Raw genomic sequence first — 24282 nt, forward strand, 5'->3', positions numbered from 1 at the left:
AAATAACACACTGTCTGTGACCTTGGGGAAACCTAAAGCCAGGTTGGGAATCCAGAAAAATAATGACGAAGCAATGTGATAAGTAACCTGACAGACAACTAGGATGAGAACTGAAACCTAGGTCAAGGGAGGAGAAGAGAGGGTGCTGCTAGCCCACAGCACACCATGTTTCCTTAACACCTGATCCGTGCCCACTCCTACAGGAGTGGAGAGGTAATTGAAATGCTAGAAATGTCATAGTACATGAAACATGACACCTTGTGAAATGAACTACCTAAATTGTGAAACATAAGTCATGGTTCTATTGTTCTGTAACAAGGTTAAAACTAACTTTTTTTCATCAAACTAGAAACTATGAACCATGAAAAAATACAAGCACATTCCCTTTCTTGCCCCTTTCTGACACTATGCTTCTAGAAAGGAGACTGTGGGACTAGAGGGGTGGGACATTCAACTAATGTTAAAAGTTTGCTTGGTTAGGGTCACCTGGGTAGGAGCATGACAGAAATGGTTGTAAGGGAATGTCATGATCCCAGAGTTACACTCTTTGATCACCTGGAGAAAATGAAGGAGGAAAGTTTACCCAAATGGAGGTTAGACACAGTGCTGAGGGCCACCCTGGTCTATATTTGGCTGTAGATGGAACTCTATTAAGAAAACCATAGTAGGAAAAAATTACCACCTAGAATGGAAAAACTAATACAAACCACTTGCTGTTACTATTTTGCAAGAACTTTGTTCAAGATATCTATTATCTCTTGTACAGAAATTAGCTGGCTTCACCTGAATTTCCTTCTTTGTTTCTTTTTAGCAACCCTTTGGATAGAAATTTTAAGTTTGCATAGAAATTACCTGGTTTCACAGACGGTAAGCACTTTGTTAAAATGTACTACTACTACCACTAATAATAATAATAATAATTATTATTATTATTAATAGATCCTATTTATTGAGTACCTTCCATAGTCCAGCACTGTTGGTGGCAACATCACAAATCCTTAAAGATCTTTAAATGTCTACCCACCATTCCCACATCTCTCCAAAATGTAAGCTCCATAAAGGCAGGAATTTTGCCTATTTTGCTCACCAATGTATCCCAAGTGATTAAAATAGTGTTGAACACACAGTGAACACTAAATATATATTTGTTCAATCAATAAGTTATAAAATTGAGATGAGAGGATAAGTGTTTTATACAAGATCACATAACCAGTTGACCGTGGAGATATTATCCCAGTACTACCTGAATGAAAATTGTCTGTCTTTCTGCAACTACACTAGGCTGCCTTTTAGTAAGTCTATTCCAGGTTTACAGTTCTGGTTGGGGTATAGGAAGCAACATTATTCATAAAGTTAGGTGGAACTACCTTCTGGCCATCAAAGGCACTGAGCCAGCCAGTGACACTCTAATTGACCTACTCCCTACTGCTTATGCCTGCACTCTTTCTTCTGATCCTCACTTATTTGCTAGGCACCAAATAAACATACCACCTTATGCTTAAAAAGTTCACACCCACATTTCCTCACCACACTTTAAAGCCCCCTTTTATACACCAAGATCAAGGAACTGGGAGGTGGGAGGATGTGGCTGACACTTCAAATACAGCTCTACACTCTAGGATTTCATCAGCATTCTGAAAACTGTCAGCAGTCAAAAGGTACAAGGAACCCTAAAGATCTTCTAGTTCAATATTCCCACCAAGGGCAGGAATAACTATAAAAAATTACTAACTCAGGCCATTCCATTGGTATCCATAAGGAAGTAAAAGAAGTAAATAGGAAGGTGCCACATGTACACAATGCTACAGGATAAGCCTGACACTTCTTCCTTGACCAATAATTTTCTACTCTGGGAGACAATCTTAAATAATTTACATATTGAGGACTGCCGGCCAAGATGGAGGCATAGACAGACACGCTGGATCTCCCTCCACAACTAAGAAGGAATACAACTACCTCAAAACCAGAAACAACCAGAAGTTGCAGAAAATTGAGCTGCATGGAAGTCCAGCAAACAAATATATAAAGAAATACTTATCCAGACAGGTAGGAGGGGCTGAGCCTGGGCAGAGAGGATACAGTGTGGTGGTGGCAGCAGCGGTGGCAGTGGCAGGCTGGCAGAAAGCACAGTTACAGGTTTTAAAAAGTCAAGAGGGACACCTGGGGAGCATTTCCAGCTCCTCACCAGACTGTGCAGCTCATGGTCCCAGCACTGGGGAAAATCAAGCCTCATTGCTTCTGACTATGCAAACCAGTGGGGGTTGGGGCGGAGGCAGAAACTACCGGTCTCTCAGCAGAGTCCACTTGTTTAAAGGGCCTCCATGGATCTAAAACATCCACAGATCCACCCACTCTGGGAATGATGGCCAGAGCAACAACTAGAGAGACACTAGTCCCACATGGAAGTGGGAGAAGTGCCTGGAAAAGAGGCCAGTGCTGGGCAAGCAGCATTGCTCACTCTCAGACCCCTCCCACACACATAGCAACACAACGTGGTGAAACAGGTCGCCCGGTACTGACGAAAACACCTAAGGCTCCACCCCTTACAATGTAACATGAGCAAAAGCTCTACCTAAGACACATAGGCAAACAAACATAGGAACCTGTCAAGATAAGGAGACAGAGATCTATGGCCCAAAAGGGGAAATGGATCAAGGTTCCAGTAAGAGAACTAAGCGACAAGGAGATAGCCAACCTAGCAGATGAGGAGATAGACAATCTAACAGATGCAGAATTCAAAACACTGGTGATAAAGATGCTCACAGGCTTAACAGATATGCTTGAGTACGGCAAATGCATAAGAGAAGAAGTGAAGGCTATGCTAAGTGAAATGAAGGAAAATCCACATAAAACCAAAGGTGAAGGGAAGAAAACGTGGGTTGAAATCAATGATTTGGAACATAAGGAAGAAAAAAACAGTCAACCAGTACAGAATGAGGAAACAAGAATTGAAAAAAATGTGGAGAGGCTTGGGAACCTCTGGGACAAGTTTAAACGTGCCAACATCCGAATCATAGGGGTACCAGAAGGCGAAGAGGAAGAGCAAGAAATTGAAAACTTATGTGAAAAAATAATGGAGGAAAACTTCCCAAATTTTGTGAAGGAAATAGACATACAAGTCCAGGAAGCACGGAGAGTCCCGGGCGAGCTGGACCCAGAGGGGACCGCACCAAGACACATCATGATTAAAATGCCAAAAGTGAAAGATAAAGAGAAAATCCTAAAAGCAGAAAGAGAAGCGGAAAATTGCCTCTAAAGGGGTGCCTATAAGACTGTCAGCTGATTTCTCAAAAGACACTTTGCAGGAGAGACGGGACTGGCAAGCAGTATTCAATGTGATGAAAAGCAAGGACCTACAACCGAGATTACTCTACTCAGCAAAGCTATCATTTAGAATGAAAGGGCAGATGAAGTGCTTCCCAGACAAGGTAAAGCTAAAAGTGTTCATCATCACCAAGCCGTCATTATGTGAAGTGTTAAAGGGACTTATTTAAGAAAAACAAGATCAAAACTATGAACACTAAAATGACAGCAAACTCACAGCTATCAACAACTGAATCTAAAAAATAGAAACAAAATCCAACTAAGCAAACCAGAATAGGAACAGAATCATAGGTGTGGGGATCATTTGGAGGGTTATCAGCTGGGAGGGGGGATGGGGAGAAACAGGGAAATGGTGCAAGGATTAAGCATAATTGGTTGCTACAAAACAGACTGGGAGAAGTTAAGAATAATATAGGAAAGGGTGAAGCCAAAGAACTTATAGGCATGACCCATGGACATGAACTAAGGTGGGGTGGGGTTGCTGGATGGAAGTAGGGTACTGGGCAGAGGGGAGCAAAGGGGAAGAAATTGGAACTATTGTAACAACATAATCAATAAAATATACTTAAAATAAAAATAAAATAATTCACCTATTTATAAGTTAAATGTTATATCATTATATTAAAACTATTTCTGATATAGTTTATAATATAGAATATGCAATTCACATGAATGCTTAAAGATAGACATGAGACTGGGATAGAGGCTACTGCTCAGGAGAGATCTGTCTGAAGAAGTGACATTTAGCTGAGGCCTGAGAATGAGATTGAGTCAATAAGATGAAGAGTGGGAAAAGAATAGATAGAGTACAGGGGTTATGTGTAGTGCCAATGGCAGAAAAAATAATATATGCTAGGGTTCTAAGGCAGCGGAAAGTGTGGAATTTGAAGAGCTAGAGGCCTAATTGTCCCAGGCCCACATTCTACAGTGACAACATTCTATTATCCCAGAACCTCCTTTAGTACCTCCTAGAGTCCATCTCTTTGCTCACCTACTTCCAAAGCACTATGAAAATCTTGTGGGGGTGGTGGTGGAGAAGGTCCAACAACCTGAGATGTCTACAGATGCTCCAGTGCCACCCCAAATTCCTTATCCAAGTCCAGGAAGCCAGGAACACATAGCTGTCGTTGCTTAAGAATTTTCAACACTTGCTAAAACCATTTACTAGTTTAGATTAGAAACTGCTTGGTATAACAAAAAGTAAACACTGGTCAGCCCATTGCACAAAATATTACAAATAACAATATCAGCTAATGGTTGTAAATGGTGCTCGTTTTATCTTCACCACCATTCTATAAAAATAGGTGCTATTACTACATATTTACAAATAAGGAAACAGGCTCCAAATGTGTCCAAAGTCACATAGCTAGTGATCAACAGAACAAAGATTGTGATACTAGGTCCTTTGGTTCTAAAGCCCATATACTTAGTACCACATTGCACTGCTGAAGAGGGTTGATAGGTAAGAGTGATTCCAAGGGCCTTGATCCCTGTAGGCCACTAAGAAAACCCACTGATCTACCTCCTGGAATTCCCTGAAGAGATTGAATGGAGGGACAGAAAAGAATAAGCTGCGTTAAGTGACTACTGCAAGGCACCATGAGAGGGCCTCTAAACGTTATTTCCTTTGATCCTCACAACAACCCCTCATGGCAGAGAAATTACCCCCACTTTACAGATGAGGGAACTACGGCATGGGATGGTTCAATAATTTACCTTCTTAGTAAGTACTGGAGCTGTGACTGGAATCCAGGCTTGAGCGACTCCAAAAGTCTATACCCTTTCCATCAGAGCACACCTAAGATGGTTTCATATTTAACCCTTCTCGGGTTGCATATTTGCACTCGAATAGATGTCTTTCCTATGTGAATACCACAGGACCATAGCAGATCTGAAGAGAAGGCTGATTGAGGCCCGCAAGGTGGGTCTGCTTTAAATCACACCAGAATGGCACTGACCTACATTCTGCCTGTAGTTCCTGAAGTTGGGCAGCATGCCAGAGAGGATAAATCTCTACTGTAGTCACAGCCTTCTTCTCCTCCAATTGGGATAACAACTCTCAGACACTTCGGGAGCTATAGAGACAGAGAGCACCGAATCAATCAAGAGTTTATTTGCAAAGAGTAATGTTGGAGCATGAACTTCCTTTCAATCGTGAAAACTTCATACATTTAAAGAGTTATTGGCTCAGAAATTTCATTTCTCTCTGACTCTCTTGCAGTGATTTATTTTTTATCATTGACTAAATCACGTTCTTCTTCTCATCCCATCACTTTTTACAGTGCAGACTTGGATGTGTGTTCCTCGGTTTCCCTACCTCCCTCTTGCTCCAGTGAACCTAGGACTTTGCCAACAAACCCTACCAAGAAGTATGGCCAATCTGGCCCTTTCCAGAAACTCAAGCTGCAAAAGGAGATATGGTATTTAGTTAAGCTGAAGTGAAGCCTTACATAAATCATAAAGAGGCAAACCCAGGTTACTCAAACAGGACCCTAGGAGGTTTTTGGGGAATAGACTTGCAGGCAGCTTTATTTCTCTACAGCCGATTTATTTCCAAAATGCTGGGGCCCACAAGTACCCCAGGAGTAACTTGGCTCCCAAATGCTATAGCAGGTCTTGGCCTTGGAGCACAGTTCTGGTGCTGTTTCCTGAATTCCCACATTGCTGTTTTCCACACATGGATCAGGCTTCAAACTTCCTGTGTCTGGACCGTGTGTGTGTGTGTGTGTGTGTGTGTGTGTGTGTGTGTGTGTGTGTGTGTGTGTGTTTCTAAAGAGTGGGAAGGGTGGAGGGGAATCCAAAAGGAAGAGCACTTACCTCAATGCTTGTGTTGCAATTTGTGTTCCTTTGTTCCTCTCCCATTCAGATAAAGCTGCTATTTTGTGATCAGCAGGCTTCTGCGCAAGCAGGGCTAGGGTCCTTGTGAATAAACAGAAGACTAACTTTAGGAGGTGTCCTGGAGAAGGCTACAGTGTTTGTCTCATGTATTTGTAGGGTGTTTTTTGCGAGGGGAGGGGAGAGTTATGTAGAGTAATATATCCTTAGGATTTATTTTCCCTGGTTTATGTGCTTGCCTCTGCTTTTGTTTCTAAATGCATTTAAATGATTTAGTTATTCGCCAGGCAATTAGAGGAAGATGTCCTCATTTCACACTCATAGTTGACTTGGTGGGTGGGTAAGAATGTCATTCAATACAAAGCACTGTGGTTTTGTGATCTTTTCTTCTAGAAGAACTTAGCCAGGGATTGAAGAATTGACTGTGAACTGTGTTCTTCCTACTTTTCTTGTACATTGGGCAAAAATATTGCATGCAAAGGGCAAACTTTTAAAATTAAAACATTTATTAGTTGCTAAAATTAAGAACCAGGAGATTTTTACATTAAAACATTTGATTTCTGGTTTCTCTTGAAAGATCCAATGTCCTGGCCACATTGGACCTACATTTCCCATGGTGTTGACCATGGAAAAGCTGCCCCCTTTACATGGGTCCTTCCTTCTTCTTGACAGCCTCCATCATTTGTCTTGCTTCTTAACATCAAGCCTGAGGGTTGTTACCTTTATATATATAACCACTTTACAATTCAGTGACATTAAGTACATTCAAAATGTTGTACAACTCTGACCACTGCTTCCAGAACTTTTTTATCATCCCAGACAGAAACTGTGTTCATTTAATAACTTTCCATTCCTCACTCCCCTGAGGCCCTCATATCCACTATGCTACATTCTGTCTCTATGAATCTGCCTATTCTAGGTACCTCATAAAAGTAAAATCATATGTTTGTCCTTTTATGCCTGACTTCTTTACTTAGCATAATGTTTTTATGGGAGACTGGGTTTTTTAGAGCATAGACATTGATTTTATTGTATATTAAAGGAGTTGTGTTTTATTGAAAAAATTAAAGGTCAAACAAGACAGGTAATTGGGGATGGAGATTCTTGACTTTTAAGCATAAAGTGATTATTATATTCATTATCAATCAATATATGGAGGTTCTTAATGTTCTTAGGCAACTCAGCATCTTTACACAAGGTGTTTTATAGTTAGTGGTTAATTCTCCATGTATTCTCCAGAGGCTTCTCCATAATTTACAGTCAAGATATGAAGACATAGGGTTGCTTTGGGGATTAGTTAAATGTGTGTGGCATACTTTGCTGTATAAACTCACTCTCTGGAACTAGTTTTCACTCCTACTTTGAACTTTCACAGCTCTTATTGTCAACCCATTCACTTAGCACTTAGCATATGTTTGTTAGTTGTCTTTTTCTGTATATAATCTTCAAGGTAGGAGCCAAGTCTCATCCCTCTTTGTTTTTTCAGTCTTGTCCATAATAGTAACTTGATCAATGTTTGTTGATGTTTGTCACCCCTCCCCCTTCATTTTAAGTAGAGCTGGCAAAGCAGAGCTTTAAATTCAAACTCGGTTAAAACAAACTGGAGGGTTTTCAGGGTAAAAACAAAAGGGAGTCTTGAGTAGCAGGAGACAAGGAACACCTAAGACGCTTAGAGACCTGGGCAAAGCCTCCAAGGTACCAAAAAACCTGTTGTTTGCCACAGGCTAATAAGTGACTCACACACAACCTGATCCACCCACCATTCATTTCAGAGCTGTGCTCATTCTACTCTATCAAAATTTAAATTTGTAAGAGAAAAATAATGCCCCAGGTAGGATTTGAGGAGGGGGTATTAAAGAAATTCTGTGTTTTCGGAATTTTCATTTTATTAAGGCCCCTTAGCTGTGGGGAAGTGAGGTTGGAAAAGTCTTTTGAGGACAACTTCAAGGGTGGCGGCAGGCATCCTAGAAACACAGCCACCAAGCCTTAGCTACTAGGATTTGTCCCCCAGCATCTTCTGTAATGGCAAAAGGTGAGAAATGGCTGAAATTACCTCTCAACAGGAGAATGAGAACAAGAATTTTGTCACATCTATGCAATGGAATACTGAGCTATTATGACTAAGAATGAGGTAAAGGAAGTTATCCTGAGATGGAAGGATATTAAAAAGACATAATATATTTTGAAGATTATGCACAGGAATAGAGAGAAAGGGAGAAAAGGACTATGAGAATGGAGTGGTAGAAAGGAATTCTTCACTCTTTTTAGTAAGGTTTTAATTTTGCCATATTCATATTTTATTTTTTCCATTTTAACTGCATTGTTATTTTAATCACTATCCTGTTGCCACTGTGACCAGTAGTATCCTGCAGCATATACCCACTCTGTCTAGCTCTGCTGTCCACCCCAGACCCAAATAACAAGGCAGAAATAATTTTCCCTTGATTCATAAACCAGGTGTCTCCATGTCTTTAACGATCAAAATCTCACCATGCCCATGAAAAAATCATCTGAATAACTTCACCTCATACAGAATCATACCAAGAATACATTTTGTCCATGCAAATCTTTCAGCAGCACTAGCAGAGTGCTCCGCGCATTGAGGTTACTGAGACCCTGTTTGCGGTGTGACATTGTTTCCTAAGAGCACACTTTCTCTTGTATGCCTTGATCCATGGCTCTTCAGGAAGCTCCTGTTAGGCAGGCTTGAATTAGATGTCAATTTTTCATTGACATGAGTTCATTATAATAGCTTTGTGTTGTCAAGGCCTCTATATTTATTTAGACTTGCTTCCTCCTTCTAACATTTTCTAGGAAATATGGATCTGTAGAGAATGGCGGTTTCCATGGTAAATGTTCCCTCATATTTGTTTTCTCAAGTTCACTTCTGATATACACAGCATGATTTCCTTTTTTCAGTACCAGCACCACAATAGATTTAGGTTGTGGCGCCACTGCAGAACTTGTTTAAAAAAGAAATCTCACCCACCCTGGTTAGAAAAGGGATAATTTATTATTCTAACTGTAGGGAGCCTACTTCATATCCACCACAAAAACTGTAGGAAGAAAAGGTTGATTTTTAAAAATACAGTCACAAAACCTACACACCTTAGATGTAAATGCTTAAAACAGATGAGCAAAATATTTGATTCTCAAACACTTGTGAGACTCTCCACCATGTGACATGCACAAGTAGAAACACATACATGTGTGAGGTGCTTTGTGACTTACAGTTTTCAAACAATTCATTTTATTTTCATATACCAGTGCCATTAAGTTAATAGGGTATATCGTACAGCCTTTATTTACACAGGAAAATTAAGGCTCAGAGATGTTAAGCGACTTAAAAGTCGCACAACAGCCCTATATGAGTTCTTTAGTTCCAAATTCCATGTTATTCTGCTACCTCTACACTGTTTCTTTGTGCTTTTATTTCCCAGATATTAAAACGGTAGATTTTCAGTGTCCCAGTATGCTGTTCTCAACCTTATGTTCTTAAGCTATATCGACACAGTATTTTGCTGTTGGGAAGTGTGAACAGCACATGGACACTTCACGTACTTTTTCCCCCTCGTGGCCTAATGAATTCAAGGGGGAAAAAAGTTAACCTATTCCCAGAGGGCCGGACAAGGCCATAAAGGTGTACCAGAGCCGGCCGGCACACGCTCTTCGGAGACTGAAAAACCAAGCGTCTCATCTTTCTCCTCTCAGCTGTAGCTAGGCGAGAACGGAGAGCTAGACAATAGTCTCTTGTTTAGTTTTATTAATTTTGAGGGCGGGGGGGAAAAAGGATCAGATCGACGGCGTAAAAGACCAATTGCAAGCAAATCCTAGGCCAGAACTCGCCAACCGGTAGCAGAAAAAAAAAAAAAAAGTGGGTGGGGCTTACACTTATCCGTCTGCTCCACCCAGGTCGGACCGCCCAGCCTGCCCAAGAGGCGGAGGCTCCCCAGAGCTCTGCCCACGCCAGCCCCGCCGCTAGCGCAGCCCGCCACTGGGAGGGGGGCGGGGACGTGGGTGTGAAGGCGTGTGGCTGGTGGGGGTGGTGGGAGACGGGGTGCGGAGGAAGAAAAGAGGGTGTCTCGCAGAGCTGCGACCTGGTTGGGAGCCTGCTGGTAATAGGAAGCAAGAAGGGAAGGAAAACGAACAGCGCGCTGCTCCTTCCCGCATTTTAGGCTTTGCGAGAAGCTGCTTTTCAGCGTTTCTATTTTTTGTTCCTTCCTCCTGCTTCGGGTCGAGGAGCTGTACTGGCTCTCCCACGCGACTCTACTCCGCTGTTGCCGTAGATTATTATTGTAGTTTGCAAAACCCTTTCCTTCCTTCCAGCCAGTCCTTGCGTAGACTGTAACCAAATTGTGCCACGTTAGTAGGAGGACTAGAGCTAGGGCCCCGAGTTTTCGCAGGAGGGGCTGGACCCCCGCCGTTCAATTGTTTGAAACTTCCCCGCCCTCTGGCCCCGCCTCTCTTCCGTCCCCTCCTCCCCACCCCCAGCTCCAGTGTCGGGCAAGCTCCCTCAGTTTTTTCCCCGCCCTCTACTCCTCCCCCTTCCATAGTCCACCCCCCCCCCCCCCGCCCCCTGCTCCTGGGTGGTTCCAGCCGCTCACCGCAAGAAGAAAAGCCACCCATTCGTTCCCCTTCCCTACCTCCCATCCTTTGCCCAGGAGCTGCCTTCATCGCAGTCACGCCCCTTCCTTCCGAGGAGATATCTGACTGCCCAAGCTGGTAGTCCCTGATTTATTTCTCCATCTCCTCTCCCTTTCGCTTCATCTTCTCTTAGTTCTCACCGTCCCCTCCACCCCCACCTCGAGTCTGTCTCGCCTCCGACCATCCGCTGCTCCACCCCTCCGGCCCGGTATCCTGCCTGTCCACTGCCACCAAGGAGAACCCGGAGAGAGGCGCGAAGAGGGGAGCAGCCGGGATTTGGGGCTTCCCCCCTGCCCATCCCTGGCCTTTGGCCCGGGAACGAAGCCAGTTGAACGAGAGAGAGTCGTCACCTTGTCTTCGTTGCCTTCAAGGGTAGGAGACTCGTGGTTAATTTTCCCGGGGAACTGGGGCAGGATCCATGGTGGCATGAACTTGATCGTGCCCTCGGCGTGAGTCGATCTACAGGCGTGTGGGGATACCCATGTGTTCTACTTTCTTTGCAGCTGGCCATGAGTTTTCTGAGATGTGCAGCAAGTTAAATTGGTTAAAAATGGGTGCTCCTTTCCCCTCCTATGGAGATGCTAGTGGGTACCACAACTTGATGATCCTTTTACTTTCTTGCCTCCTGGGGTCCTTGTAGGTAGTTAGGTCTCTAGGTTATGAGGCACAAAATAAATTAAAAGACCTGAGGGAACTTGAAATCTACATTTAGCTCAGCAGGAAAGTACGTGCTTATCTCAGATTGCTTAGATGCATTCCTCCTAAATGCTTAGGGCTGGGATGGGGGCTTACACTCCCATCCCCTGGGGGCCATGAATTCTTGAAGTTTTAAAGTCTGTGAGTAATCTACAATAATACACTCTTTTCTTGGTGTGTGTGTGTGTGTGTGTTGGTGTGGAGGAGGTTGCTCCTTATCTGCCTTATATATGTTGGTGACTAGTTTTGTGGGATCGTGCAGGTGTCTTCAGGGTCCCAAACCTGGGTCACTGTAGGCTAGTGCTTCAACAGCAACATGGACTTGTCCATATATGAAAATGAAGAGAAGGAAATGTGAGAGGGTAAGTGACAGTCTTTGTAGACTGTGAGCAATCCCTCGTAAATTGCCACTAATAATATAATTTGCAGTAAGAGACGAAATACAATCAAACGAGTGAGGAAAGGGAACTTTTGTGAGAAATTGCATTTCTAATATCTAGCATGTATTTTAGAAAGAATATTCTGATACCTTGGAATGTCTTAATTTAGTTATTCTTCCTCCCATCTCCCCCACCACGAAGAGTGGAAGTTGGGAGGCATTTTAAAACTTTTTTGAATATAACCCCCTTCTCCCATTTGGAAGGGAAGATAGTCACCATAATCTTCAATAATGGAGAGCTAAGATTATTTAAGTCTTCTTGAACTAAGCTTGTGAATACTCCTTTCTCAAGCCAGCCTTTGTGAAACCTTCTCAGACCTTTCAGCACCCTCATTTAGTAGCTAATAATAGTTTGAGATACCATTTTGGATGCCGATAAATCTTCACCCATCTTCCACCTATTTCCAATTGGGCAACATGACAGACATAAGAATGGTGGTGTTCAAAGACCTATTACCAAGATGTCCCCAACCCATTGCTTATTTGGGAACAAATTATTGACTTAAATGTTTAAATAATTTTGTTGGTTGGTTTTAATGGGGGAAAGGAAAGCAGGAAGGGAGAGAAGGAATGTTACAGGGTGACAGTTCTAAAGGCGATCATGTTTCAGATCAGCTGGGAGGGATAAGTTGGCCCGACCAAACTGCATTTTATAACTGGCCTGGGACATTTTAATAGCCAGGTGGTTGTAGAGTAGTTGCATCTATTTACAGATGATAACTCAGGTTCCAGCTATTCTGTATGGGTTTGTGTGGTGTCATTTACAGACACTCTCTGGCACTACATCATACTTCATTTTAAGATACATATTTCCTTGGAAAAGTCTGGGTCTGTAAAATTGAAAGTGCTTTTCCTAACTTCATACTCTAGATATGAAGTAAATCTCTGACCATGCTTGTATGTAGAATAGCTTTTATGTGAAAGTTGTGGATCTGTTTACCTATTTGAAAGTTTTTAGAAGGGAATTTTAAAAATCATGTTCAGTACTCCTTCAAATTCAGAAATTGAAATCTCATTTCGGGTTTATGAAGTAGGATTTATTAGACTAATGCCCAACCAAGGAATTTTGTGGAGTTGCTTTATCTGAAGTTTAGTAAAGAACGAATCAGACTCTTTCTAGAATGCCATAAGAACAATCTATTCAGAAAGCAGAGGGATGGATACTATGACCTTGAGGTCCCATTGAGTGCCAGAATTCTAAGTGGGTACATCTGCTTCTGCGCCTCTCCTAAGAGCTCTCCCAGGGCCTGTGCCTTCTTTAAAAGGGTGTCTTTGTAATTAAGCAGCCCTTCTCCCCCACCCCCTTTCTTCCTTTGATCCAGCTTTTTAATGCGCTTTTTCCATTTGGAGACTAGTGGAGTTTCTCACACTCTTCTACTTCCCTCTTAAGGTTTTTTTTTTCTTTCCCTCCAAAAAAGCCCCCCAAATTCTCAGGATGGTTAGAAGTTCTTTTGTTTTGTTGGTGGGGGTGGTTACCAATGAGGAGGAGTAGAGGATATATTCCCTCTTTGGAAATGCTTGTGACCAGGTAGCCTCCTCCATGGAGAGTGAGCAATAGGAATGCATGAGAACAGTCTATTCTTAGGAACTGTCTGGAAGAAATTGTCCTTTGCACCCATTAAGCCCAGCTTAAAACCACTGAAAAGAGTGGAGAAAGGTATGTGTGTTCATGACCGGGCATTTTAGGATGGTAAATTGGTAAATGTTATGAAATCTCCTATTATATCACCTCTTATCCCCATGGATTCTGTGGGTTTGAAGATCTGCTTGACAAGTTAATTAGCTTGGGACTAAACCAATTTGTTTAGAATTGTGCTCCATTGATTCCCTGTCCCCAGGAATTTTTGTTGGTGGTTTACTATGACATGATGTCTTTAGTCTTGCTTACTTCTTCGTTCCTTGCTGCCTTTTGTAGACTTTGGTCTAAAATCTAGGGTCCCACCCCCAAGTCAAAGGTTAGGATTCGGTCCCAGGAACGAAGAGAACTAAACAGACTGCCCATACTGCATTACTCTGCTTCGTGGTGGGTTTTGGAACCCTTTTAAACCAGAGAAAGGAGGAAAGTTGCCCCGTCCAATCACAACACACAAAATCTGGACTTAAAAAAAGGGGAATAGGAGGTCATTTGCTTTATAAAAGAATCCACCACAGGTTTCTTTGAAAAAACTAGCTTTCTCCTACTTAGTGCCTTTGAGCTATTACTTGATATATAAAAATTCACTATAACTGAGCCTTCTCAGAAACTTATTTATTGCAGAAAGGAAGACATTATAATTTTGTTGTAATGATTACGTTTGAATTAAGTGAGGCTATTGGTTATCCTTTGAAATCTTTTTGTTGTATGGGTTGGAATTAATTGTATGAATCATTTTGGCCTATAATAATGCTGGCCACATTTAGTCCTGGCCTACAATTACTTGTAGAAGGGAGCTAGTATCAGATTTCACAGATCTTGACAACTGTAAGAATGGGACTCTCTATTCCATATATGTGAAATATTTTAATTCCAGTTATTATATTTGAATAACCTGAGGACACAGAAAATTGCTTCAGGTAAATAACAGCAATTTAAATCTGAGAAGCTATGGTAAGCTTTCCTATTGAGCTTATTGGTAAGAGGGACCTGGACTCTTGGCCAGTTCTAACTCAGTTTACCACCCTTGGTAAGTTTCTTCCTCTGTAAATTGTGAGGGTCAGACAGGGTGATTTTGAGAACCAGTTCCCGAAGTTTATGGTTCTCTTCCTAGGCTTTGGTTTCTGGTGTGGATATGAATGATTCCTACTAGAATGGGGTGCAACAGTTGTTAGAAATACAGTCATGTAGTCATTTGGATATTTTTTAAAAAGCCTGTAAGGCTATATCAATATAAATGTGTTCTGTTTTTTATTTTAACAACATATCTAATTAAAAGCTAAGACCCTGCCCAAAACTTTGTCAAGAATCCCATAATCCTAACAGATCACCTGCTTTCGGTTTTTTCTAGTTCCTTTTAGTCCTTGTTTCTGAACTTATGTTAATTTTACATAATAAGAATCATAGAAATGTCCACTGTTGCTTTTATATAGGTGCCCACTTAAGACTTATCTTTATAAATCTGTGTGGAGGAATGAAGTCAGAACCTGACTGAATTTACATGAAGAAACCCATATGTCTGTTTCTTGAATGCCAGAAGAGACTAGGTGTGATTTAGGGGTGTTCATGCATCTAGCAAGGCTGTTAATTCTACTTTCTTGGCCTCTTGTGACCCCTCCATCATTCCTTTTAAACAACAACAAAAAAATGAGGGTTCACTGTTTGTTTTGTCTAAATCACTAGCAACGATCCTCAAATCACTGTAGTGTGATACCTTATTAAGAGGGTACAAATTTGTGTGGACTGTGAAATCTTCCCACATGACAAAGGAAAAGCAAGAAAGCACAAAGGTTTTATAGCTTTGGAAATAATACATTTAAATTACACCAAAAATAAATAGAAAGGAAACTAAGGATTCTGGACAATTAAATAGACATGTGGGGTGTAGCAAGATAACACACACTTTAATGCGTTCTTCGTCTGAGATCTTCACCTTAGTTACAGGGTCCTTTAATTTTCCTTTGATAATGAAGTTATAATAGGTGTATGATTTCAATTTTTGATGGACTCATTTCTGGAAACCAGTGGCTCATCATAAATTAGATTAAAGTTCTTTAACTAGAATAGGAATATGAAGTATGGGTTTTTACTACTTAGTACCAAGTTCAGTACAGGGATTTTTTAAAATGATATGTCCTCATGGGGAAATGCAGATGGATATATTTGCTAATGTCTCCTAAGATCATTTTTGAAAATCGACTTTTTTAACTCTATTGACTGTCCTTCATATTTGTAGTCACTTTTCACTTTTGCCCCCACTTCATGAAATATCATTAGACTATGCGACTTGAAGCTAGAATCTGTGTTTCTCTGCCCAACCCTCTCTGACTTGCCATATGACCAAGGGTAAATGAATTAGCTGCTCTGAACTGCAGTTACCCTTTTGGGAAGCAAGGATATTACTACTTTGCAGAGGTGTGTAGGCATGCTTCATATTGGGCACAAGTTTTGAGGTCATTGGAAGCAAGCTGGTTGCATGATGGTAGAGCAGGCTTATTATAGGGTCCTGGCAAGTGTTGACTTTTAATAAGATTTGCTCTCTTACAGTGTCCTTTGCTTTATTGCCTTATTGACTATAATTGGTTGTGCCATTATTTCTATTATTGACCCTCTTGGTTCTTAAAATAATTACACATTTCATTATATGTGGGAAGTTGAAGTTCTAGTAAGAGGTCTCTAACATTTCCCAAGGTGATGAAAAATAGCTTCAAAAACAGACATCAGTAGAAATGTGCCATAAAGTTTAGTGAGTTCTTCAAAGCTCTTCCAGAAGATTAAAAAAGAGTAAAGCAAATTTCTGTGTCTGTCTACTTGTGAGTGTGTGTGTGTGTTTTAAAGGAGAAAGTTTTGAGTAATATTTGCTTGTGATACATACTGATGATAGCCAGTAACTGAAACCCAGCCATTGTACTGTTTTATACACAGCTGGTTTTTATTAATGATGGAATATTCATGCTTGCTGTACAATTCGTGGCTCATTTCCATGTGTATGTCAGTACTTAAATACCCCCAAAAGCAACATTAAGATAACATTAAATATAAATGTGGCCAAGCTAGAAAGGGTACGTTTTGAGGAGAGGGGGTCTCTCTTATCCTTTCTGGTATTGTTTCAGATCACAATAACTGCCCCCCCCCAACTTCAGGCACTGATGGCTATCTTTTTTTTCTTTTGTATAACCCATAGCAACCTTTACATTTTGATCCTTTGGATATGGACAAATGATCTCCCCTCCCTTCATAACGCAGATGAAACTGATGTATGTGTTTTTTAAGAGCACATTTTCCCTGCACATGCTTCTCATTATCCGAGAGGCCTGGACTCAATCAGTAAAGGAGCAGAGAAACCACATAATTGAAAGGAGAATGACGGTTGTGCATACTTGGAATATTTGTGGGAAGGGGATTGCTGACATCAGAAAATGTAGTGGCCTGAGTGTTAACAGCATTGAAAAGAAATAAGCTTTCTGTATTTCTGTGCATTGAGAATTATTTTTAAGGGCATAAAAAATATGGGCCAGGTTTGACATCCTTTTGTGAAGTTGCCCTGGAAACTTTGATGAAGGTTGTTATGGATAGTTCAATTAAAACTTTCCCCATTAGGAAGCTAATTAGTGTATTACTTAATCATTTGGGTTGTTTTCAAGAGGCATGTGTTTGTATTGAATTAATGACTTTTTTCATGAGATAGGAAACTAAGATAAAAATCACAGGTGGGGAGAATTATTTAAATTGCCTATATTGAAGAAATCTAATTTTCTCTTTATTACATTAGGTTTTCAGTTCAGATTTTTGTTTCACTCTGCTTATATACAGTGATCACATTTTAGTATAGTAGCCAGTTTCATTTTCTTGACCATGGACTATAAACCGAAGCTTATTAATTTGAGTTTCCCATATGAATTGGAGAAATATGTAAAATGACAATAAATCATTTCACGGTAACATTTGTTTTAATTCTCTTCTGTAGTTTGCTTTGGTGTGTGTGTGTGTGTGTGTGTGTGTTTGGGAGAGGTGAATTTTTTTTTTAAAGCAAACAATTTTTGGAGCTAAGAAAATTTTGATGACCCTCTTCTTTCCCCCAAGAACATCAGGAACATTTTAACTGCCTCGGGCTCTCAGTTAGGCTTGTATTAGGGCAATGTGGTGACTTCTGACATGGTACTTTTTGTGACTAGGCTAGTAGTTCTCCCTTGGCAGCCTGAAGGAGAGTCTTTATGATGGGAACTGGAGTGCAGGATTCCTAGCACATTCTTTCTTCTGTACTCTGCATTTTTAAAGAGAATGAATGCTTGCTCCTGAGGTTTCAGGGCCATTTGAAATAGAATAAGTGCTTAATAGCTAAATACGTAGTGTGGCTCTGCTGTGATGCTCATCACCCCCCCGCCCAAATAGTAGGGGTCATTCTGTACATATATTCCCTGACACTATACTTAAGCACATGTCTGCACTAGAGCTTTGGAGAGTGGGCAAGTTGCCTGGGTTATATTACTTGTAGTTTAACTGACTTTACTCTAGTTTTTCCTGGGAAGGCAGGGTCTAGATTCAGTTTTGCAGTGGCAACTCAGTCAAGACAGGTTCTTGAGGCTTGCAAGTCAGGGTGAGGAGGAGGGGCTGACTTTGGGGAGTGACTCAGGCCTTTTGGTATGAAGATATGAAATGCTGGCTCCTGTCCATGCACCTGTTGGATGCCACACCTGTAGTCAGCACCTGAGCCCCACTCAGACACAAAGGCCAGACTGAAGGCAGATGGGGCTCCCTTCAAAAGGGGTACAGCAAAACAGGGAGCTCCCAATTATGTTCGGGGAGCACTGCTGCAAATTATATTTAGCCATTCCAATGCTGGTAAGGGGAAATCTTGGATATTTCCTTCTAGGTGCAGTGCACTAGCTTGCTCATGATACTGTTGGAGCCTCGAGGAAATCTGCTTTCCTAATGAATTTCTCTTGTGAACTGTCCTCTTAAAAACTGGAAAGTCAGTTCTGTGGAGGTTTGTGTCTAATACTAGCACAGGGCAGGAAGTCACAAGACCTGGATTCTTACCCTGGCCCCACCTGTGAGCCACAGTGGAACCTTGGTCAAATTAGTTATCATTAGCTATCTGTCCTGGACTTAAGCTTCTGCAGTTGTAAAATGGAATTAATCACATCTGCCTTATTTCCTCACAGAGCTGCTGAGAAGGACAAATAAGATAACAACTGAAAGAGATTTTGTCTTCTTAGAAGAAAGTCTGAGAAACTAAAGGTAATAGTATTATTGTTATTGTTATTCTATGTCTTTCATTCCTTTTCTTTTTTTCCTGTCACCTGTAGCAAAATCTTTGGGAAGTTGTTATTTACTCAGTATGCAATTATTAAGCACATTTTATGCACCAATTAATGTTTTAGGTATTAGGAATGACACAGTGAAACCTTGCACTCAGTCCATGCTCTCTAAGATCTTGTAGTCTAGCAACTTCCATTTCCAGCTCAACCTATTACAGTGATTTCATCCTGGGTACTTAGAAGCTTAAAGGACAAGAATTCACTTCTTTTTCCTTTTTGAATTCCAACTGGGGACTTTCATTCCTGGAGCAGTGCATTTCAAGGTCTATATAGAAGGTATAAGGGGAAGGGGTGGGGGGTGGAGAGCCATGGGTAAATAAAAGAATTTCTCTCTCACTCTCACATTTGCAAAGTATCTAACACGTGCTCACTTTTTTTCAGGGGCGCAACCTAGTTTCATCTTCGGTTCCATTCTGTTCCTATTCTATATGGTCCAGCCCACTCTTTGACTTCAGCTGTTATCCATATGCTAATTACTCTCCAGAATATATCTCAACCTATCTTTGACTGACGCCTTCCTTTCTAACTTCCCCAACATGATGGTGGTTCTCAGGTTCCTTGTCTCTTACTCAGCTCACAGGTCTTTTCTCAGGGAAGCTTTGCTCAGGTGGCTCAGAGTTTTTGCAGTGTCCTCTGTGTTGCCAGAGCAATCTGCTCATACCTCTGGTTTCCTGTTGGATCCTGCCCCACTGCTTGACTGGGAGCTGCTTGAGGACTGGACTCTGTTTTATTTCTCTTTTTTTTTTCTGTCCACCCCAGAACCTGTACAGTGTCTGGCTATAGTTAAGTGCTTGATGAATGTTTGTGGAAAATAAGGTATGATAAGTGCTCTAATAGGGATGTGTACAAAGTCCAGTAGAAACACTGAGGAGAGAAAATTAGTTTCCCGTATTGAGCAGAGTTTGGGGGCAAGGGTAAGATGGAGAAGGACTAGGAAAAACCTTCAAGGAGAAGGTGGAAAGCACTGTCCTGTTCTCAGAATTCTCACTAAGCAGCCAAGGAAAGAAATGCCTGTTGTGTCTGCTCTTGCTAAGGAATCTCTGGCCTGTTTCCTTCCCTGCCTTAGGATTAGATGAGTTTTATGGTCAAGTCTGAAAATATACCTCTGTATATAACACATTGACCATTTAAGACAGGTGCCACTTAGCCATGTAATGTTAAACAGGGCTGACCTTAAATGTGCCACCTTAACTGTGGCCGAAAATAGAGGTAAGACGGGCTCATTGGTTATGTATACTTAGTTCTATGTAGCACAATATCCTTTAAAATACATTGAATATTGGTATCTGAAAACTAACCAATTTAATTCTGAGAATTTAGCAGGTTCGGTCAGTAGAACTGAATGAATGTCTTCAGGCTGACTGTCAGATCATTCCAAGGGCAAAAATGAAACATGAGATAAGCCATTACAGGCCATGAACCTGTTCTCACCCACCTGATGCTTTTACTAATTAGCTTCTTGGCTGGGTGGCAATTTGGGACAAGTGCATGCAAGCTGGATTCACAAGGGAGTCCACATTCCACTCTGCCATTTTGAAAGCCACTGGCATACTACACTGCTTCTGTTGGCTTTTTTCCTTTCAGGAGTCCTGCTTTGCCCTGGTGGGAAAATGGGAGCAGGATAACTTTTCATTAAATGAAGGAGAGATTTCATGGGGTTTGATATTATGCTAGTTTTATTTTTTTAGTGGGTCGTCTAAAAAACATTCACGCTCCTTGACCCATTAATTTTACTTTTGGGATTTTATCAGTAGGAAAAATGGCAAAATCACAAAGATGTTTTTGTAACGTTATTTAGACTAGAACAAAATTAAAAGCAATTTAAGTGTCTGAATAATTGTAAAATGCGTAAGTGAATCTTGATACACTGATTTAATGGACTGTTACGTGGTCATTGCAATGTTTGTTATGAAGTCTATGGCACAATGTGGAGAAAGTGCTTATAGTAAAGTGAAATGTGGGATCCAAAATTATATATACATTCATATTTCATTGCTTTGCAAAAACAAATACACAAGGAAAAAAACTAAAGGAAATATTCTGTAATGTTAACAATGTTTGGGTAGAATTAGGATTATGAGTGATTTTTTTCTTTGTTAATAAATATTTGCATATTGTGCTTATATTACTTATAAAATAAAGTACAAATAAAAGTGGGTAGTATGCCATTGAAGACAGGATATTGATAAAGCAGACAACTTCTAGGTATATTCTTAAACTTTTCTCAATTTATGCTCAATCTGATTTCATGGACTGCTTATACTCTTTCTGTGGCAAGAAGAAATGGGATGTGATGGCCTGATCTGTTTATTCCTCCCTTGGAATGGGTGTGTGTGGAGAGAGGAGGAGGGATGGTGGCAACAATATTTTCCTTGTTACTTAGTACTTTCCTGCTTATGTACATTTTAGGGTTAATCACTTTTGTTGATTTTTAACATGTTCAACTTAATTGCTTTATTATACAGAAAAGTAAAGCGGGGACCAAATTGACAGCACCTTTGAGTTGCCATCTCAGAGGCGGTTAAGTGACTCTGATCCTCAGTAAGATTTAGAAATGCCAAGGCCTTACTGTGTTTCTTAAAATAAATTTTTAGCGTAATCTGGATTGAAGTAGAGATGGGAGCAAAGAGATGGGGGTGACTCAAAGCCTTTTCTTAAGCTAGTCTTAGATTTAATTTAAGTAAGAATAAGTACCAAATTGTTATGATATTGACAAGACCTAGAACAGGGGCCTGGAAACATTGATCAGTGGAGGTTCCTGTTACTCTCTGATTTATCTGTATATCTTGGTCTAAAGAGAAGAGATTGTGTAAGGTCCTTCCGCCATAGTTTTTACTAAACACATCCCTCTTACCTATCTGGATTTCCCCTGCTGCCATTATCATTTTACTTCCAATGGAATTGAAAAATTAAGCCAGAGTCATAGTCTCTTAAAACTAGAGTCAATTCAATTTAATAAATATTTATTAAACATCTTCTTTGTGTAAGCTAATATGCTAGATAATATATTTTAGTGGAAGGATTATTTCCCTAGGAGTAATAAAACCTGTATTCTGGTCCTGGCTCTGACCACTTCTAAGGTCTGGTATCTTCATTTATTAAAAAAAGGAGGTTGGACCACTGGATGGTCTCCCAAAAATCTTTTCTTGTTTGAGCATTCACTGATTTAAGAACATCTGCACACAGACTGCATTGCAAATAAAGGTTTTACAAAAACAACCTTATTTTATAAAATTGCTGCAGCCTTCTAGAAAAAAAAAGCCACTTTGAAATAATATTAATAGCTAACTTTATTGAGCCTTTACTATGTACCAGGCTCTGTGTTTACACTTTATATGGATTACCTGCTTTCAGCTTTATAAAAACCCTATGAGGTATGAGCACCATTATCCCTGTTTTCCACATGGTGAAATTTGAGACTTGGGAACGTCAAGAGACATGTATGAGGTCAGTTAGAAAGCCATAGATCCAGGATTTGAACTTGGACAGGGTAACTGTGGGCCCCGGCTCTTAACCATGGTGTTTATACTGCCTTCCCATTACCCATTGAAAGTTTAGGGATAACCTGCAAATGGGCCATTGTTTCTTAGCCCTCAAAGCAAGTGAATTAGAATCCTGAGTTGCAAGACTGTTGGGAAAGCTGTTCCCTAGGACACTTCAGGCCATAATATGGACCAACCTGAGAGGACATGAGAGAATTCAGTGGGTTGTTTTGCCTCTCTTTTTGTGTGGGAGTGTGTGTGTGTGTGTGCACGTGTGTATGTGTGTTATGCACAAATACATGCATGCAGATAAGAGAAAACTTTGAACTGGCTTCTTTCCATTTAGCTGGAAGTAAAGTGGTATGAACAAGTTGACCAAGATTTAGCAGAGAAACAGGTTTTCTAGACTTAGATTCTTCTTCCTGATTGGTGGAGTGAGGGATAGGGGCAGAATTGGAGGAGGAGACAGAAGATGTAGAAAGAAAATCTTATAGGGAGGGATATTTCAAAATTTATGTAAGGGGTGGGAATTTGGTCTGCCCTGGCCACCCTGTGATGTTGATTTTCTGGGACTTGGCTTGGAAAACATTGGGTTTTCACTAATGTGTTTTGGCTCAGCCTCCCAGGTGTACTGAAAGAGGCCAATGAATGCAAATGGAGTAAGAATTTAGTTTGGCCTTGCTGCCCTATTGTTATTATAGAAGAGTTGAACATATAGATTCAAATTGCATTTTTAGAGAGAGAACCATAGATAGATACCCTTTCTCCTTCTATCAAATATCCTCAGGGACAGTCTGTTCATCCAGGAGAAATAAGGTTATTTTATTGATTGGAGATGATGTTAGACCCCTCGCAGTTGGTGTAATTAAAACTATAGGAATATTAAAGGTTGCAGAGTTTATACTATTTTAGTTTGTGCACATGAGAACAGGAATATTTTCCTTTCCTTTCTCTAATAAATAAATGGGTGTAGTGTTTTCCTTTTTATGTGAGTCTTAACATGTACATGAACATAAGTTCCTTGTTTTTGGGTATATTTTATTTTATTATTTTTTATATAATTTCTTTTATTTTTTGGTTTTTCAATTACAGTTGTCCCATTTTTCCCCCATTGCTCCCCCACCCAGCCCATCCCTTCTCCCACAATCATATCCCTCCCCGTTGTCCATGTCCGTGAGTCATTCATACACGTTCCTTGACTAGACCCTTCCCTTACTTATCCCCCTTCTCTCCCTCCCCCCTCCCCGCTACTGACTACTATTCTACTCTTTGTTCTATTTAGTTCGTTTATTTGTGTTGCTCTTTAATTTCCTGTATTAGGTGATACCATATGGTATTTTGCTTTCTTTGCCTGGCTTATTTCACTAAGCATAATTCTCTCTAGTTCCATCCTGGGTATATTTTATTGATTATACTATTACAGTTGTCCCAATTTTCCCCCTTTGCCCCTCCTCCAGCAATCCCCCACTTTAGTTCATGTTCATGGATCGTGCATGTAAGTTCTGTGGCTTCTCCCTTTCCTATACTATACTTAACATCCCCCTGACTATTTTGTTCCTACCAATTATGCTTCTTGATCCCTGCACCATTTCCCCATTCTCCCCCTCCCCCTCCCAGCTGATAACCCTCCAAATGATCCCCACACCTATGATTCTGTTTTTGTTCTTTAAGAAAAAAATCATCAAACTGGAGAGAAATCAGCAAAACTTTTTTTTTTCTTAGATTGAGTTCCTTTTTTCTTTTAAACAGAAACAAAAAAAGGCCAGGGGGCGGGGTAATGGGGAGGGACAATCTGTGTCCAATTGACATGAAATTATCTGGGTTTTCAAAAGGTTATGGAAGATAGAGGACAAAATTAAGGGAAGCGAGTATGACTTTGATAAGTAAAATTTTCTTGGTCAAAATTGG

General features: G+C 40.6%; 1 protein-coding gene across 2 annotated transcripts in view; it reads left to right on the forward strand.

Annotated features, from left to right (window-relative positions):
- The first annotated feature begins 10792 nt into the window (after positions 1–10792).
- The window catches only part of AMOT (angiomotin), a 63070-nt gene continuing 49580 nt past the window's right edge, over positions 10793–24282 (forward strand). For both annotated transcript variants that reach the window (XM_090264614.1, XM_090264615.1), the window contains exons 1-2: positions 10793–11175; positions 18737–18812. The gene's annotated coding sequence lies outside the window, so the exon portion shown is untranslated. The remainder of the gene's footprint in view (positions 11176–18736; positions 18813–24282) is intronic.

This window comes from Furipterus horrens, unplaced genomic scaffold, assembly GCF_987537825.1.
Source record: "Furipterus horrens unplaced genomic scaffold, mFurHor1.1.pri manual_scaffold_17, whole genome shotgun sequence".
Taxonomy (NCBI): domain Eukaryota; kingdom Metazoa; phylum Chordata; class Mammalia; order Chiroptera; family Furipteridae; genus Furipterus; species Furipterus horrens.